The sequence below is a fragment of the Carcharodon carcharias genome, chromosome 21 (genome assembly GCF_017639515.1).
Source record: "Carcharodon carcharias isolate sCarCar2 chromosome 21, sCarCar2.pri, whole genome shotgun sequence".
In the NCBI taxonomy this organism is placed as follows: domain Eukaryota; kingdom Metazoa; phylum Chordata; class Chondrichthyes; order Lamniformes; family Lamnidae; genus Carcharodon; species Carcharodon carcharias.
Window position 1 is genome coordinate 22,938,333 of NC_054487.1, and position 16,922 is coordinate 22,955,254.

The 16,922-nt window shown below is 55.1% G+C and overlaps 1 protein-coding gene across 6 annotated transcripts in view; it reads left to right on the plus strand.

Moving 5' to 3' along the window:
* LOC121293109 (F-actin-monooxygenase MICAL2-like) overlaps positions 1-16,922 on the plus strand; it is a 590,417-nt gene that overhangs the window by 298,089 nt on the left and 275,406 nt on the right. The window lies entirely within an intron of this gene.

Sequence of the window (16,922 nt, forward strand, 5' to 3'; positions counted from 1 at the left end):
TGTTCCCCAGCTTGATGGGTACAGTCAGTGTTCCCCATCCTGCTGGGTGCAGCCCGTGTTCCCCATCCTGCTGTGCACAGTCAGTGTGTTCCCCAACTTACTGTGTACAGTCAGTGTTTTCCCTAATTTGATGTGTACAGTCAGTGTCTACCCCATCCTGCTGTGTACAGTCAGTGTCTACCCCATCCTGCTGTGTACAGTCAGTGTCTACCCCATCCTGCTGTGTACAGTCACTGTGTACTCCACCTGCTGTGTACAATCCTTGTGTTTCCCAACCTGCTGTGTACAGTCACCGTGTTCCCAATCCAGTGGTGTACAATCATCGTGTCCCCCATCCTGCTGTGTACAGTCACCGTGCTCCCAATCCAGCGGTGTACAATCATCGTGTTCCCCATCCTGCAGTGTAGAGTCGCTGTGTACCCCATCCTACCTAGGATAGCCACTGTGTATCACATCCTGCTGTGTACAGACAGTGTCTTCCCCGTCCTACTCTGTACAGTCAGAGTGTTCCCCGTCCTGCTCTGTACAGTCAGTGTGTTCCCCATCCTGCTCTATACAGTCACTGTGTTACCGATCCTGCTGTGTACAGTCGGTGTGATTCCCATCCTGCTGTGTTCAGTGTGTTCCCAATCCTGCGCTGTGTAAGCCATCCTGCTGCATACAGTCACTGTGTACCTCATCCTACTAAAGACAGTCTCTGTGTACCCTATCCTGCTGTGTATAGCCCTTGGGTGCCCATCCAGCTGTGTGCAGTCAGTGCCTTCAAAGTCCTGCTCTGTACTGTACAGTCAGTGTGTTCCCGATCCTGCTGTGTACAGTAAGTGTATTCCTGATCCTGCTGTGTACAGTCAGTGTGTTCCCGATCGTGCTGTGTACAGTCAGTGTGTTCCCTATCCTGCGGTGTACAGTCAGTGTGTTCCCCATCCTGCGGTGTACAGTCAGTGTGTTCCCCATCCTGTGGTGTACAGTGTGTTCCCATCCTGCTGTGTACAGTGTGTTCCCCATCCTGCTGTGTGCAGTCAGTGTGTTCTCCAGCCTGCTGTGTACAGTCAGTGTGTTCCCCAGTCTGCTGTGTACAGTCAGTGTGTTCCCCAGCCTGCTGTGTACAGTCAGTGTGTTCACCAGCCTGCTGTGTACAGTCAGTGTGTTCCCCATCCTGCTGTGTACAGTCAGTGTGTTCCCCATCCTGCTGTGTACAGTCAGTGTGTTCCCCAGCCTGCTGTGTACAGTCAGTGTGTTCCCCACCCTGCTGTGTACAGTCAGTGTGTTCCCCAGCCTGCTGTGTACAGTGTGTTCCTCATCCTGCTGTGTACAGTCAGCGGGTTCCCCATCTTGCTCTGTACAGTCAGTCTGTTCCCTATCCTGCTGCATACATTTAGTCTGTTCTGCATTTTGATGTGTACAGTCAGTGTTCCCCATCCTGCTGAGTGCAGCCGGTGTTCCCCACCCTGCTGTGTACAGCCAGTGTGTTCCCCACCCTGCTGTGTACAGCCAGTGTGTTCACCACCCTGCTGTGTACAGCCAGTGTGTTCCCCACCCTGCTGTGTACAGCCAGTGTGTTCCCCACCCTGCTGTGTACAGCCAGTGTGTTCCCCACCCTGCAGTGTACAGCCAGTGTGTTCCCCACCCTGCAGTGTACAGCCAGTGTGTTCCCCACCCGGCTATGTACAGCCAGTGTGTTTCCCAACCTGCAGTGTACAACCAGAGTGTTCCCCACCCTGCAGTGTACAGCCAGTGTGTTCCCCTCCCCTCTGTGTACAGCCAGTATGCTCCCCACCCCACTGTGTACAGTCAGTATATTCCCGATCCTGCTGTCCACAGTCATGCTTCCCATACTGCTGCGTACAGTCACTCTCTACCCCAACCTACTGAGGATAGTAACTGTGTCCATCCTGCTGTATACAGTCAAAGTGTACCCCAAACTGCTGTGTACAGTCACCATATTCCCCATCCTGCTGTGTACAATCATTGTGTTCCCCATCCTGCGGTTTAGAGTCGCTGTGTACCCCATCCTTCCTAACATAGTCTGTGGGCATCTCATCCTGCTGTGTACAGCCCTTGTGTGCCCATGCAGCTGTGTACAGTCAGTGTCTTCCCCGTCTTACTCTGTGCAGTAAGTGTGTTCCCCGCCCTGCTCTGTACAGTTAGTGTGTTCACAATCCTGCTGTCTACCATCACCGTGTACCGCATCCTGCTGTGTACAGTCAGTGTGTTCCCCATCCTGCTGTGTACAGTCAGTGTGTTCCCCATCCTGCTGTGTACAGACAGTGTGTTCCACATTCTGCTGTGTACAGTAAGTGTTTTCCCCATCCTGCTTTGTACAGTCAGTGTGTTCCCCAGCCTGCTGTGAACAGTGAGTGTGTTCCCCATCCTGCTGTGTACAGTCAGTGTTTTCCCCATCCTGCTGTGTACAGTCAGTGTGTTCCCCAGCCTGCTGTGTACAGTCAGTGTGTTCCCCATCCTGCTGTGTACAGTCATTGTGTTCCCCAGCCTGCTGTGTACAGTCAGTGTATTCCCCATGCTGCTGTGTCAAGTGTTTTCCCCATCCTGCTGTGTACAGTCAGTGTGTTCCCCAGCCTGCTGTGTACAGTCAGTGTGTTCCCCATCCTGCTGTGTACAGTCAGTGTGTTCCCCGGCCTGCTGTGTAGAGTCAGTGTGTTCCCCAGCCTGCTGTGTACAGTCAGTGTGTTCCCCAGCCTGCTGTGTACAGTCAGTGTGTTCCCCATCCTGCTGTGTACAGTCAGTGTGTTCCCCATCCTGCTGTGTACAGTCAATGTGTTCCCCATCCTGCTGTGTACAGTGAGTGTGTTCCCCATCCTGCTGTGTACAGTCAGTGTGTTCCCCATCCTGCTGTGTACAGTCAGTGTGTTCCACGTCCTGCTGTGTTCAGTCCGCAGGTTCCCCATCTAGCTCTGTACAGTCATTGTGTTCCCCATCCTGCTATATACATTTAGTCTGTTCCGCATCTTGATGTGTACAGTCAGTGTGTTCCCCATCCTGCTGAGCGCAGCCGGTGTTCCCTATCCTGCTGTGTACAGCCAGTGTGTTCCCCAGCCTGCTGTGTACAGCCAGTGTGTTCCCCATCCTGCTGTGTACAGCCAGTGTGTTCCGCACCCTGCTGTGTACAGCCAGTGTGTTCCGCACCCTGCTGTGTACAGCCAGTCTGTTCCGCACCCTGCTGTGTACAGCCAGTCTGTTCCGCACCCTGCTGTGTACAGCCAGTGTGTTCCCCACCCAGCTGTGTACAGCCAGTGTGTTCCCCACCCGGCTGTGTACAGCCAGTGTGTTCCCCACCCGGCTGTGTACAGCCCGTGTGTTCCCCACGCGGCCGTCTACAGTCATGCTTCCCCGTACTGCTGCGTACAGTCACTATGTACCCCATCCTGCTGCATACTATCACTATGTACCCCATCGCTGCGTACAGTCACTATGTACCCCATCCTGCAGCGTATAGTCACTATGTACACCGTACTGCTGCGTACAGTCACTATGTACCCCATCCTGCTGCGTACAGTCACTATGTACCCCATCCTGCTGCGTACAGTCACTATGTACCCCATCCTGCTGCGTACAGTTACTATGTACCCCATGCTGCTGCGTACAGTCACTATGTACCCCATCCTGGTGTGTACAGTCACCGTATTCCCCACCCTGCTGTGTACAGTCATTGTGTTCCCCATCCAGCGGTGTAGAGTCGCTGTGGACCCCATCCTTCCTAGCATAGTCTGTGGGCATCCCATCCTGCCGTGTACAGCCCTTGTGTGCCCATGCAGCTGTGTACAGTCAGTGTCTTCCCCGTCTTACTCTGTGCAGTAAGTGTGTTCCACGCCTTGCTCTGTACAGTTAGTGCATTCCCAATCCTGCTGTCTACCATCACCGTGTACCGCATCCTGCTGTGTACAGCCAGTGTGTTCCCCACCCCGCTGTGTACAGCCAGTGTGTTCCCCACCCCGCTGTGTACAGCCAAGGTGTTCCCCTCCAAGCTGTGTACAGCCAGAGTGTTCCCCGCCCCGCTGTGTACAGCCAGTGTGTTCCCCACCCCGCTGTGTACAGCCAGTGTGTACCCCACCCCGCTTTGTACAGCCAGTGTGTTCCCCCACCCGCTTTGTACAGACAGTGTGTTCCCCCACCCGCTTTGTACAAACAGTGTGTTCCCCACCCCGCTGTGTACAGTCAGTATGTTCCCGATCCTGCTGTCTACAGTCATGCTTCCCCACACTGCTGTGTTACCCCATCCTTCCTACCAGTCTGTGGGCATCCCATCCTGCTGTGTACAGCACTTGTGAGCCCATGCAGCTGTGTACAGTCAGTGTCTTGCCCGTCTTACTCTGTGCAGTAAGTGTGTTCGCCCCCCGGCTGTGTACAGTTAGTGTGTTCCCAATCCTGCTGTCTACCGTCACCGTGTACCGCATCCTGCTGTGTACAGTCGCCGTGTGCCCCATTTTGCCGTGTACAGTCAGTTTGTTCCCCATCCTGCTGTGTACAGTCAGTGTGTTCCCCATCCTGCTGTGTACAGTCAGTGTGTTCCCCATCCTGCTGTGTACAGTCAGTGTGTTCCCCATCCTCCTGTGTACAGTCAGTGTGTTCCCCATCCTGCTGTGTACAGTCAGTGTGTTCCCCAGCCTGCTGTGTACAGTCAGTGTGTTCTCCATTCTGCTGTGTACAGTCAGTGTGTTCCCCATCCTGCTGTGTACAGTCAGTGTGTTCCCCAGCCTGCTGTGTACAGTCAGTGTGTTCCCCATCCTGCTGTATATAGTCAGTGTGTTCCCCATCCTGCTGTGTACAGTCAGTGTGTTCCCCATCCTGCTGTGTACAGTCAATGTATTCCCCAGCCTGCTGTGTACAGTCAGTGTGTTCCCCATCCTGCTGTGTACAGTCAATGTGTTCCCCAGCCTGCTGTGTACAGTGAGTGTGTTCCCCATCCTGCTGTGTACAGTCAGTGTGTTCCCCATCCTGCTGTGTACAGTCAGTGTGTTCCCCATCCTGCTGTGTACAGTCAGTGTGTTCCCGATCCTGCTGTGTACAGTCAGTGAGTTCCACGTCCTGCTGTGTTCAGTCCGCAGGTTCCCCATCTAGCTCTGTACAGTCATTGTGTTCCCCATCCTGCTGTATATATTTAGTCTGTTCCGCATCTTGATGTGTACAGTCAGTGTGTTCCCCATCCTGCTGAGCGCAGCCGGTGTTCCCCATCCTGCTGTGTACAGCCAGTGTGTTCCCCAGTCTGCTGTGTACAGCCAGTGTGTTCCCCAGTCTGCTGTGTACAGCCAGTGTGTTCCCCAGCCTGCTGTGTACAGCCAGTGTGTTCCCCATCCTGCTGTGTACAGCCAGTGTGTTCCGCACCCTGCTGTGTACAGCCAGTCTGTTCCGCACCCTGCTGTGTACAGCCAGTGTGTTCCCCACCTGGCTGTGTACAGCCAGTGTGTTTCCCACCTGGCTGTGTACAGCCAGTGTGTGCCCCACCCGGCTGTGTACAGCCCGTGTGTTCCCCTCCCGGCTGTGTACAGCCCGTGTGTTCCCCACGCGGCCGTCTACAGTCATGCTTCCCCGTACTGCTGCGTACAGTCACTATGTACCCCATCCTGCTGCATACTATCACTATGTACCCCATCACTGCGTACAGTCACTATGTACCCCATCCTGCTGCGTACAGTCACTATGTACCCCATCCTGCTGCGTACAGTTACTATGTACCCCATGCTGCTGCGTACAGTCACTATGTACCCCATCCTGGTGTGTACAGTCACCGTATTCCCCACCCTGCTGTGTACAGTCATTGTGTTCCCCATCCTGCGGTGTAGAGTCGCTATGGACCCCATTCTTCCTAGCATAGTCTGTGGGCATCCCATCCTGCCGTGTACAGCCCTTGTGTGCCCATGCAGCTGTGTACAGTCAATGTCTTCCCCGTCTTACTCTGTGCAGTAGGTGTGTTCCACGTCTTGCTCTGTACAGTTAGTGCGTTCCCAATCCTGCTGTCTACCATCACCGTGTACCGAATCCTGCTGTGTACAGCCAGTGTGTTCCCCACCCCGCTGTGTACAGCCAGTGTGTTCCCCACCCCACTGTGTACAGCCAGTGTGTTCCCCACCCCGCTGTGTACAGCCAGTGTGTTCCCCACCCCGCTGTGTACAGCCAGTGTGTTCCCCACCCCGATTTGTACAGCCAGTGTGTTCCCCCTCCCGCTTTGTACAGACAGTGTGTTCCCCCACCCGCTTTGTACAGACAGTGTGTTCCCCCACCCGCTTTGTACAGACAGTGTGTTCCCCACCCCGCTGTGTACAGTCAGTATGTTCCCGATCCTGCTGTCTACAGTCATGCTTCCCCATACTGCTGTGTTACCCCATCCTTCCTACCAGTCTGTGGGCATCCCATCCTGCTGTGTACAGCCCTTGTGAGCCCATGCAGCTGTGTACAGTCAGTGTCTTCCCCGTCTTACTCTGTACAGTAAGTGTGTTCGCCCCCCGGCTGTGTACAGTTAGTGTGTTACCAATCCTGCTGTCTAGCGTCACCGTGTACCGCATCCTGCTGTGTACAGTCGCCGTGTGCCCCATCTTGCTGTGTACAGTCAGTGTGTTCCCCATCCTGCTGTGTACAGTCAGTGTGTTCCCCATCCTGCTGTGTACAGTCAGTGTGTTCCCCATCCTGCTGTGTACAGTCAGTGTGTTCCCCATCCTGCTGTGTACAGTCAGTGTGTTCCCCATCCTGCTGTGTACAGTCAGTGTGTTCCCCATCCTGCTGTGTACAGTCAGTGTGTTCCCCATCCTGCTGTGTACAGTAAGTGTGTTCCCCATCCTGCTGTGTACAGTCAGTGTGTTCCCCATCCTGCTGTGTACAGTCAGTGTGTTCCCCAGCCTGCTGTGTACAGTCAGTGTGTTCTCCATTCTGCTGTGTACAGTCAGTGTGTTCCCCATCCTGCTGTGTACAGTCAGTGTGTTCCCCATTCTGCTGTGTACAGTCAGTGTGTTCCCCAGCCTGCTGTGTACAGTCAGTGTGTTCCCCAGCCTCCTGTGTACAGTCAGTGTGTTCCCCAGCCTGCTGTGTACAGTCAGTGTGTTCCCCATCCTGCGGTGTACAGTCAGTGTGTTCCCCATCCTGCTGTGTACAGTCAGTGTGTTCCCCATCCTGCTGTGTACAGTCAGTGTGTTCCCCATCCTGCTGTGTACAGTCAATGTGTTCCCCAGCCTGCTGTGTACAGTCAGTGTGTTCCCCATCCTGCTGTGTACAGTCAATGTGTTCCCCAGCCTGCTGTGTACAGTGAGTGTGTTCCCCATCCTGCTGTGTACAGTCACTGTGTTCCCCAGCCTTCTGTGTACAGTCACTGTGTTCCCCAGCCTTCTGTGTACAGTCAGTGTGTTCCCCATCCTGCTGTGCACAGTCAGTGTGTTCCACGTCCTGCTGTGTTCAGTCCGCAGGTTCCCCATCTAGCTCTGTACAGTCATTGTGTTCCCCATCCTGCTGTATACATTTAGTCTGTTCCGCATCTTGATGTGTACAGTCAGTGTGTTCCCCATCCTGATGAGCGCAGCCGGTGTTCCCCATCCTGCTGTGTACAGCCAGCGTGTTCCCCAGCCTGCTGTGTACAGCCAGTGTGTTCCCCATCCTGCTGTGTACAGCCAGTCTGTTCCGCACCCTGCTGTGTACAGCCAGTGTGTTCCCCACCCGGCTGTGTACAGCCAATGTGTTCCCCACCCGGCTGTGTACAGCCAGTGTGTGCCCCACCCGGCTCTGTACAGCCCCTGAGTTCCCCACCCGGCTGTGTACAGCCCGTGTGTTCCCCACGCGGCCGTCTACAGTCATGCTTCCCCGTACTGCTGCGTACAGTCACTATGTACCCCATCCTGCTGCATACTATCACTATGTACCCCATCGCTGCGTATAGTCACTATGTACCCCGTACTGCTGCGTACAGTCACTATGTACCCCATCCTGCTGCGTACAGTCACTATGTACCCCATCCTGCTGCATACTATCACTATGTACCCCATCCTGCAGCGTACAGTTAATATGTACCCCATCCTGCAGCGTACAGTCACTATGTACCCCATCCTGCTGCGTACAGTCACTATCGACCCCATCCTGCTGCGTACAGTTACTGTGTACCCCGTACTGCTGCGTACAGTCACTATGTACCCCATCCTGCTGCGTACAGTCACTATGTACCCCATCCTGCTGCGTACAGTCACTATGTACCCCATCCTGCTGCGTACAGTTACTATGTACCCCATGCTGCTGCGTACAGTCACTATGTACCCCATCCTGGTGTGTACAGTCACCGTATTCCCCACCCTGCTGTGTACAGTCATTGTGTTCCCTATCCAGCGGTGTAGAGTCGCTGTGGACCCCATCCTTCCTAGCATAGTCTGGGGCATCCCATCCTGCCGTGTACAGCCCTTGTGTGCCCATGCAGCTGTATACAGTCAGTGTCTTCCCCGTCTTACTCTGTGCAGTAAGTGTGTTCCACGCCTTGCTCTGTACAGTTAGTGCGTTCCCAATCCTGCTGTCTACCATCACCGTGTACCGCATCCTGCTGTGTACAGCCAGTGTGTTCCCCACCCCGCTGTGTACAGCCAGTGTGTTCCCCACCCCGCTGTGTACAGCCAGTGTGTTCCCCACCCCGCTGTGTACAGCCAGTGTGTTCCCCACCCCGCTGTGTACAGCCAGTGTGTTCCCCACCCCGCTGTGTACAGCCAGTGTGTTCCCCACCCCGCTGTGTACAGCCAGTGTGTTCCCCACCGCGCTGTGTACAGCCAGTGGGTTCCCCACCCCGCTTTGTACAGCCAGTGTGTGCCCCCACCCGCTTTGTACAGACAGTGTGTGCCCCCACCCGCTTTGTACAGCCAGTGTGTTCCCCCACCCGCTTTGTACAGACAGTATGTTCCCGATCCTGCTGTCTACAGTCATGCTTTCCCATACTGCTGTGTTACCCCATCCTTCCTACCAGTCTGTGGGCATCCCATCCTGCTGTGTACGGCCCTTGTGAGCCCATGCAGCTGTGTACAGTCAGTGTCTTCCCCGTCTTACTCTGTGCAGTAAGTGTGTTCGCCCCCCGGCTGTGTACAGTTAGTGTGTTCGCAATCCTGCTGTCTACCGTCACCGTGTACCGCATCCTGCAGTGTACAGTCGCCGTGTGCCCCAACTTGCTGTGTATGGTCAGTGTGTTCCCCATCCTGCTGTGTACAGTCAGTGTGTTCCCCATCCTGCTGTGTACAGTCAGTGTGTTCCCCATCCTGCTGTGTACAGTCAGTGTGTCCCCCAGCCTGCTGTGTACAGTCAGTGTGTTCTCCATTCTGCTGTGTACAGTCAGTGTGTTCTCCATTCTGCTGTGTACAGTCTGTGTGTTCCCCATCCTGCTGTGTACAGTCAGTGTGTTTCCCATCCTGCTGTGTCCAGTCAGTGTGTTCCCCAGCCTGCTGTTTACAGTCAGTTGTTCCCCATCCTGCTGTTTACAGTCAGTGTGTTCCCCATCCTGCTGTGTACAGTCAGTGTGTTCCCCATCCTGCTGTGTACAGTGTGTTCCCCATCCTGCTGTGTACAGTCAGTGTGTTCCCCATCCTGCTGTGTACAGTCAATGTGTTCCCCAGCCTGCTGTGTACAGTCAGTGTGTTCCCCAGCCTGCTGTGTACTGTGTGCTCCCCATCCTGCTGTGTACATTCAGTGTGTTCCCCATCCTGCTGTGTACATTCAGTGTGTTCCCCATCCTGCTGTGTACAGTCAGTGTGTTCCCCATCCTGCTGTGTACAGTCAGTGTGTTCCCCACCCGGCTGTGTACAGTCAGTGTGTTCCCCACCCGGCTGTGTACAGTCAGTGTGTTCCCCACCCGGCCGTGTACAGTCAGTGTGTTCCCCATCCTGCTGTGTACAGCCAGTGTGTTCCCCACCCTGCTGTGTACAGCCAGTGTGTTCCCCACCCTGCTGGGTACAGCCAGTGTGTTCCCCACCCTGCTGGGTACAGCCAGTGTGTTCCCCACCCTGCTGTGTACAGCCAGTGTGTTCCCCACCCGGATGTGTACAGCCAGTGTGTTCCACACCCTGCTGTGTACAGCCAGTCTGTTCCGCACCCTGCTGTGTACAGCCAGTGTGTTCCCCACCCGGCTGTGTACAGCCAGTGTGTTTCCCACCTGGCTGTGTACAGCTAGTGTGTGCCCCACCCGGCTGTGTACAGCCCGTGTGTTCCCCTCCCGGCTGTTTACAGCCCGTGTGTTCCCCACGCGGCCGTCTACAGTCATGCTTCCCCGTACTGCTGCGTACAGTCACTATGTACCCCATCCTGCTGCATACTATCACTATGTACCCCATCACTGCGTACAGTCACTATGTACCCCATCCTGCTGCGTACAGTCACTATGTACCCCATCCTGCTGCGTACAGTTACTATGTACCCCATGCTGCTGCGTACAGTCACTATGTACCCCATCCTGGTGTGTACAGTCACCGTATTCCCCACCCTGCTGTGTACAGTCATTGTGTTCCCCATCCTGCGGTGTAGAGTCGCTGTGGACCCCATCCTTCCTAGCATAGTCAGTGGGCATCCCATCCTGCCGTGTACAGCCCTTGTGTGCCCATGCAGCTGTGTACAGTCAGTGTCTTCCCCGTCTTACTCTGTGCAGTAAGTGTGTTCCACGCCTTGCTCTGTACAGTTAGTGCGTTCCCAATCCTGCTGTCTACCATCACCGTGTACCGCATCCTGCTATGTACAGTCGCCTTGTGCCCCGTCCTGCTGTGTACAGTCAGTGTGTTCCCCGTCCTGCTGTGTACAGTCAGTGTGTTCCCCAGCCTGCTGTGTACCGTCAGTGTGTTCCCCATGCTGCTGTGTCGAGTGCTTTCCCCATCCTGCTGTATACAGTCAGTGTGTTCCCCAGCCTGCTGTGTACAGTCAGTGTGTTCCCCATCCTGCTGTGTACAGTCATTGTGTTCCCCGGCCTGCTGTGCACAGTCAGTGTGTTCCCCATCCTGCTGTGTACAGTCATTGTGTTCCCCATCCTGCTGTGTACAGTCAATGTGTTCCCCAGCCTGCTGTGTACAGTCAGTGTGTTCCCCATCCTGCTGTGTACAGTCAATGTGTTCCCCAGACTGCTGTGTACAATCAGTGTGTTCCCCATCTTGCTGTGTACAGTCAGTGTGTTCCACGTCCTGCTGTGTTCAGTCCGCAGGTTCCCCATCTAGCTCTGTACAGTCATTGTGTTCCCCATCCTGCTGTATACATTTAGTCTGTTCCGCATCTTGATGTGTACAGTCAGTGTGTTCCCCACCCGGCTGTGTACAGCCGGTGTGTTCCCCACCCGGCTGTTTACAGCCAGTGTGTTCCCCACCCGGCTGTGTACAGCCAGTGTGTTCCCCACCCCGCTGTGTACAGCCAGTTTGTTCCCCACCCCGCTGTGTACAGCCAGTGTGTTCCCCACCCCGCTGTGTACAGCCAGTGTGTTCCCCACCCCGCTGTGTACAGCCAGTGTGTTCCCCACCCCGCTTTTTACAGCCAGTGTGTTCCCCCACCCGCTTTGTACAGTGTGTTCCCCACCCCGCTGTGTACAGTCAGTATGTTCCTGATCCTGCTGTCTACAGTCATGCTTCCCCATACTGCTGTGTTACCGCATCCTTCCTACCAGTCTGTGGGCATCCCATCCTGCTGTGTACAGCCCTCATGAGCCCATGCAGCTGTGTACAGTCAGTGTCTTCCCCGTCTTACTCTGTGCAGTAAGTGTGTTCGCCCCCCGGCTGTGTACAGTTAGTGTGTTCCCAATCCTGCTGTCTACCGTCACCGTGTACCGCATCCTGCTGTGTACAGTCGCCTGGTACCCCATCAAGCTGTGTACAGTCAGTGTGTTCCCCATCCTGCTGTGTACAGTCAGTGTGTTCCCCATCCTGCTGTGTACAGTCAGTGTGTTCCCCATCCTGCTGTGTACAGTCAGTGTGTTCCCCATCCTGCTGTGTATAGTCAGTGTGTTCCCCATCCTGCTGTGTACAGTCAGTGTGTTCCCCATCCTGCTGTGTACAGTCAGTGTGTTCCCCAGCCTGCTATGTACAGTGTGTTCCCCATCCTGCTGTGTACAGTCAGTGTATTCCCCATCCTGCTGTGTACAGTCAGTGTGTTCCCCATCCTGCTGTGTCCAGTCATTGTGTTCCCCATCCTGCTGTGTACAGCCAGTGTGTTCCCCATCCTGCTGTGTACAGTCAGTGTGTTCCCCATCCTGCTGTGTACAGTCATTGTGTTCCCCATCCAGCTGTGTACAGTCAGTGTGTTCCCCATCCTGCTGTGTACAGTCAGTGTATTCCCCATCCTGCTGTGTACAGTCAGTGTGTTCCCCATCCTGCTGTGTCCAGTCAGTGTGTTCCCCATCCTGCTGTGTCCAGTCAGTGTGTTCCCCATCCTGCTGTGTACAGTCAGTGTGTTCCCCATCCTGCTGTGTACAGTCAGTGTGTTCCCCATCCTGCTGTGTACAGTCATTGTGTTCCCCATCCAGCTGTGTACAGTCAGTGTGTTCCCCATCCTGCTGTGTACAGTCAGTGTTTTCTCCATCCTGCTGTGTATAGTCAGTGTGTTTCCCATCCTGCTGTGTACAATCATTGTGTTCCCCAGCCTGCTGTGTACAGTCAGTGTGTTCTCCATCCTGCTGTGTACAGTCAGTGTGTTCCCCATCCTGTGTGTACAGTCAGTGTGTTCCCCATCCTGCTGTGTACAGTCAGTGTGTTCCCCATCCTGCCGTGTACAGTCAGTGTGTTCCCCATCCTGCTGTGTACAGTGAGTGCGTTCCCCATCCTGCTGTGTACAGTCAGTGTGTTCCCCGGCTTGCTGTGTAGAGTCAGTGTGTTCCCCATCCTGCTGTGTACAGTCAGTGTGTTCCCCATCCTGCTGTGAACAGTCAGTGTGTTCCCCATCCTGCTGTGTACAGTCAGTGTGTTCCCCATCCTGCTGTGTACAGTCAGTGTGTTCCCCATCCTGCTGTGTACAGTCAATGTGTTCCCCAGCCTGCTGTGTACAGTCAGTGTGTTCCCCATCCTGCTGTGTACAGTCAGTGTGTTCCCCAGCCTGCTGTGTACAGTGAGTGTGTTCCTCATCCTGCTGTGTACAGTCAGTGTGTTCCCCATCCTGCTGTGTACAGTCAGTGTGTTCCCCAGCCTTCTGTGTACAGTCAGTGTGTTCCCCATCCTGCTGTGTACAGTCAGTGTGTTCCACATCCTGCTGTGTTCAGTCCGCAGGTTCCCCATCCTGCTCTGTACTGTCATTGTGTTCCCCTTCCTGCTTTATACATTTAGTCTGTTCCGCATCTTCATGTGTACAGTCAGTGTGTTCCCCATCCTGCTGAGTGCAGCCGGTGTTCCCCATCCTGCTGTGTTCAGCCAGTGTATTCCCCATCCTGCTGTGTACAGCCAGTGTGTTCCCCATCCTGCTGTGTACAGCCAGTGTGTTCCGCACCCTGCTGTGTACAGCCAGTCTGTTCCGCACCCTGCTGTGTAAAGCCAGTCTGTTCCCCACCCTGCTGTGTACAGCCAGTGTGTTCCCCACCCGGCTGTGTACAGCCAGTGTGTGCCCCACCCGGCTGTGTACAGCCAGTGTGTTCCCCACCCGGCAGTGTACAGCCAGTGTGTTCCCTACCCGGCTGTGTACAGCCCGTGTGTTCCCCACCCGGCTGTGTACAGCCCGTGTGTTCCCCACGCGGCCCTCTACAGTCATGCTTCCCCGTACTGCTGCGTACAGTCACTATGTACCCCATCCTGCTGCATACTATCACTATGTACGCCATCGCTGCGTACAGTAACTATGTACCCCATCCTGCTGCGTACAGTCACTATGTACCCCATCCTGCAGCGTACAGTTACTATGTACCCCGTACTGCTGCGTACAGTCACTATGTACCCCATCCTGCTGCGTACAGTCACTATGTACCCCATCCTGCTGCGTACAGTCACTATGTACCCCATCCTGCTGCGTACAGTCACTATGTACCCCATCCTGGTGTGTACAGTCACCGTATTCCCCACCCTGCTGTGTACAGTCATTGTGTTCCCCATCCAGCGGTGTAGAGTCGCTGTGGACCCCATCCTTCTTAGCATAGCCTGTGGGCATCCCATCCTGCCGTGTACAGCCCTTGTGTGCCCATGCAGCTGTGTACAGTCAGTGTCTTCCCCGTCTTACTCTGTGCAGCAAGTGTGTTCCCTGCCTTGCTCTGTACAGTTAGTGCGTTCCCAATCCTGCTGTCTACCATCACCGTGTACCGCATCCTGCTGTGTACATCCAGTGTGTTCCCCACCCCGCTGTGTACAGCCAGTGTGTTCCCCATCCCGCCGTGTACAGCCAGTGTGTTCCCCACCCCGCTGTGTACAGCCAGTGTGTTCCCCACCCCGCTGTGTACAGCCAGTGTGTTCCCCACCCCGCTGTGTACAGCCAGTGCGTTCCCCACCCCGCTGTGTACAGCCAGTGTGTTCCCCACCCCGCTGTGTACAGCCAGTGTGTTCCCCACCCCTCTGTGTACAGCCAGTGTGTTCCCCACCCCGCTGTGTACAGCCAGTGTGTTCCCCACCCTGCTGTGTACAGCCAGTGTGTTCCCCAACCCGCTTTGTACAGCCAGTGTGTTCCCCCACCCGCTTTGTACAGCCAGTGTGTTCCCCCACCCGCTTTGTACAGACAGTATGTTCCCGATCCTGCTGTCTACAGTCATGCTTCCCCATACTGCTGTGTTACCCCATCCTTCCTACCAGTCGGTGGGCATACCATCCTGCTGTGTACAGCCCTAGTGAGCCCATGCAGCTGTGTACAGTCAGTGTCTTCCCCGTATAACTCTGTGCAGTAAGTGTGTTCGCCCCCCGACTGTGTACAGTTATTGTGTTCCCAATCCTGCTGTCTACCGTCACCGTGTACCGCATCCTGCAGTGTACAGTCGCCGTGTGCCCCAACTTACTGTGTACGGTCAGTGTGTTCCCCATCCTGCTGTGTACATTCAGTGTGTTCCCCATCCTGCTGTGTACAGTCAGTGTGTTCCCCATCCTGCTGTGTACAGTCAGTGTGTTCCCCAGCCTGCTGCGTACAGTCAGTGTGTTCTCCATTCTGCTGTGTACAGTCAGTGTGTTCCCCATCCTGCTGTGCACAGTCAGTGTGTTCCCCATCCTGCTGTGTCCAGAGTGTTCCCCAGCCTGCTGTTTACAGTCAGTTGTTCCCCATCCTGCTGTTCACAGTCAGTGTGTTCCCCATCCTGCTGTGTACAGTCAGTGTGTTCCCCAACTGCTGTGTACAGTCAGTGTATTCCCCACCCTGCTGTGTACAGTCAGTGTGTTCCCCAGCCTGCTGTGTACAGTGTGTTCCCCATCCTGCTGTGTACATTCAGTGTGTTCCCCATCCTGCTGTGTACATTCAGTGTGTTCCCCATCCTGCTGTGTACAGTCAGTGTGTTCCCCATCCTGCTGTGTACAGTCAGTGTGTTCCCCACCCGGCTGTGTACAGCAAGTGTGTTCCCCACCCGGCTGTCTACAGCCAGTGTGTTCCCCACCCGGCTGTCTACAGCCAGTGTGTTCCCCACTCGGCTGTCTACAGCCAATGTGTTCCCCACCCCGCTGTGTACAGCCAGTGTGTTCCCCACCCCGCTGTGTACAGCCAGTGTGTTCCCCCACCCGCTTTGTACATTGTGTTCCCCACCCCGCTGTGTACAGTCAGTATGTTCCCGATCCTGCTGTCTACAGTCATGCTTCCCCATACTGCTGTGTTACCCCATCCTTCCTACCAGTCTGTGGGCATCCCATCCTGCTGTGTACAGCCCTTGTGAGCCCATGCAGCTGTGTACAGTCAGTGTCTTCCCCGTCTTACTCTGTGCGGTAAGTGTGTTCGCCCCCCGGCTGTGTACAGTGAGTGTGTTCCCAATCCTGCTGTCTAGCGTCACCGTGTACCGCATCCTGCAGTGTACAGTCGCCGTGTGCCCCATCGTGCTGTGTACAGTCAGTGTTCCCAATCCTGCTGTGTACAGTCAGTGTGTTCCCCGTCCTGCTGTGTACAGTCAGTGTGTTCCCCAGCCTGCTGTGTACAGTCAGTGTGTTCCCCATGCTGCTGTGTCGAATGCTTTCCCCATCCTGCTGTGTACAGTCAGTGTGTTCCCCAGCCTGCTGTGTACAGTCAGTGTGTTCCCCATCCTGCTGTGTACAGTCTGTGTGTTCCCCGGCCTGCTGTGTACAGTCAGTGTGTTCCCCAGCTTGCTGTGTACATTCAGTGTGTTCCCCAGCCTGCTGTGCACAGTCAGTGTGTTCCCCATCCTGCTGTGTACAGTCAGTGTGTTCCCCATCCTGCTGTGTACAGTCAATGTGTTCCCCAGCCTGCTGTATACATTTAGTCTGTTCCGCATCTTGATGTGTACAGTCAGTGTGTTCCCCATCCTGCTGAGTGCAGCCGGTGTTCCCAATCCTGCTGTGTACAGCCAGTGTGTTCCCCAGCCTGCTGTGTACAGCCAGTGTGTACCCCATCCTGCTGTGTACAGCCAGTGTGTTCCGCACGCTGCTGTGTACAGCCAGTCTGTTCCGCACCCTGCGGTGTACGGCCAGTCTGTTCCCCACACTGCTGTGTACAGCCAGTGTGTTCCCCACCCTGCAGTGTACAGCCAGTGTGATCCCCACCCGGCTGTGTACAGCCCGTGTGTTCCCCTCCCGGCTGTGTACAGCCTGTGTGTTCCCCACGCGTCCGTCTACAGTCATTCTTCCCGATCCTGCTGCATACTATCACTATGTACCCCATCGCTGCGTACAGTCACTATGTACCCCATCCTGCTGCGTACAGTCACTATGTACCCCATCCTGCAGCGTACAGTTTCTATGTACCCCGTACTGCTGCGTACAGTCACTATGTACCCCATCCTGCTGCGTACAGTCACTATGTACCCCATCCTGCTGCGTACAGTCACTATGTACCCCATCCTGCTGCGTACAGTTACTATGTACCCCATCCTGCTGCGT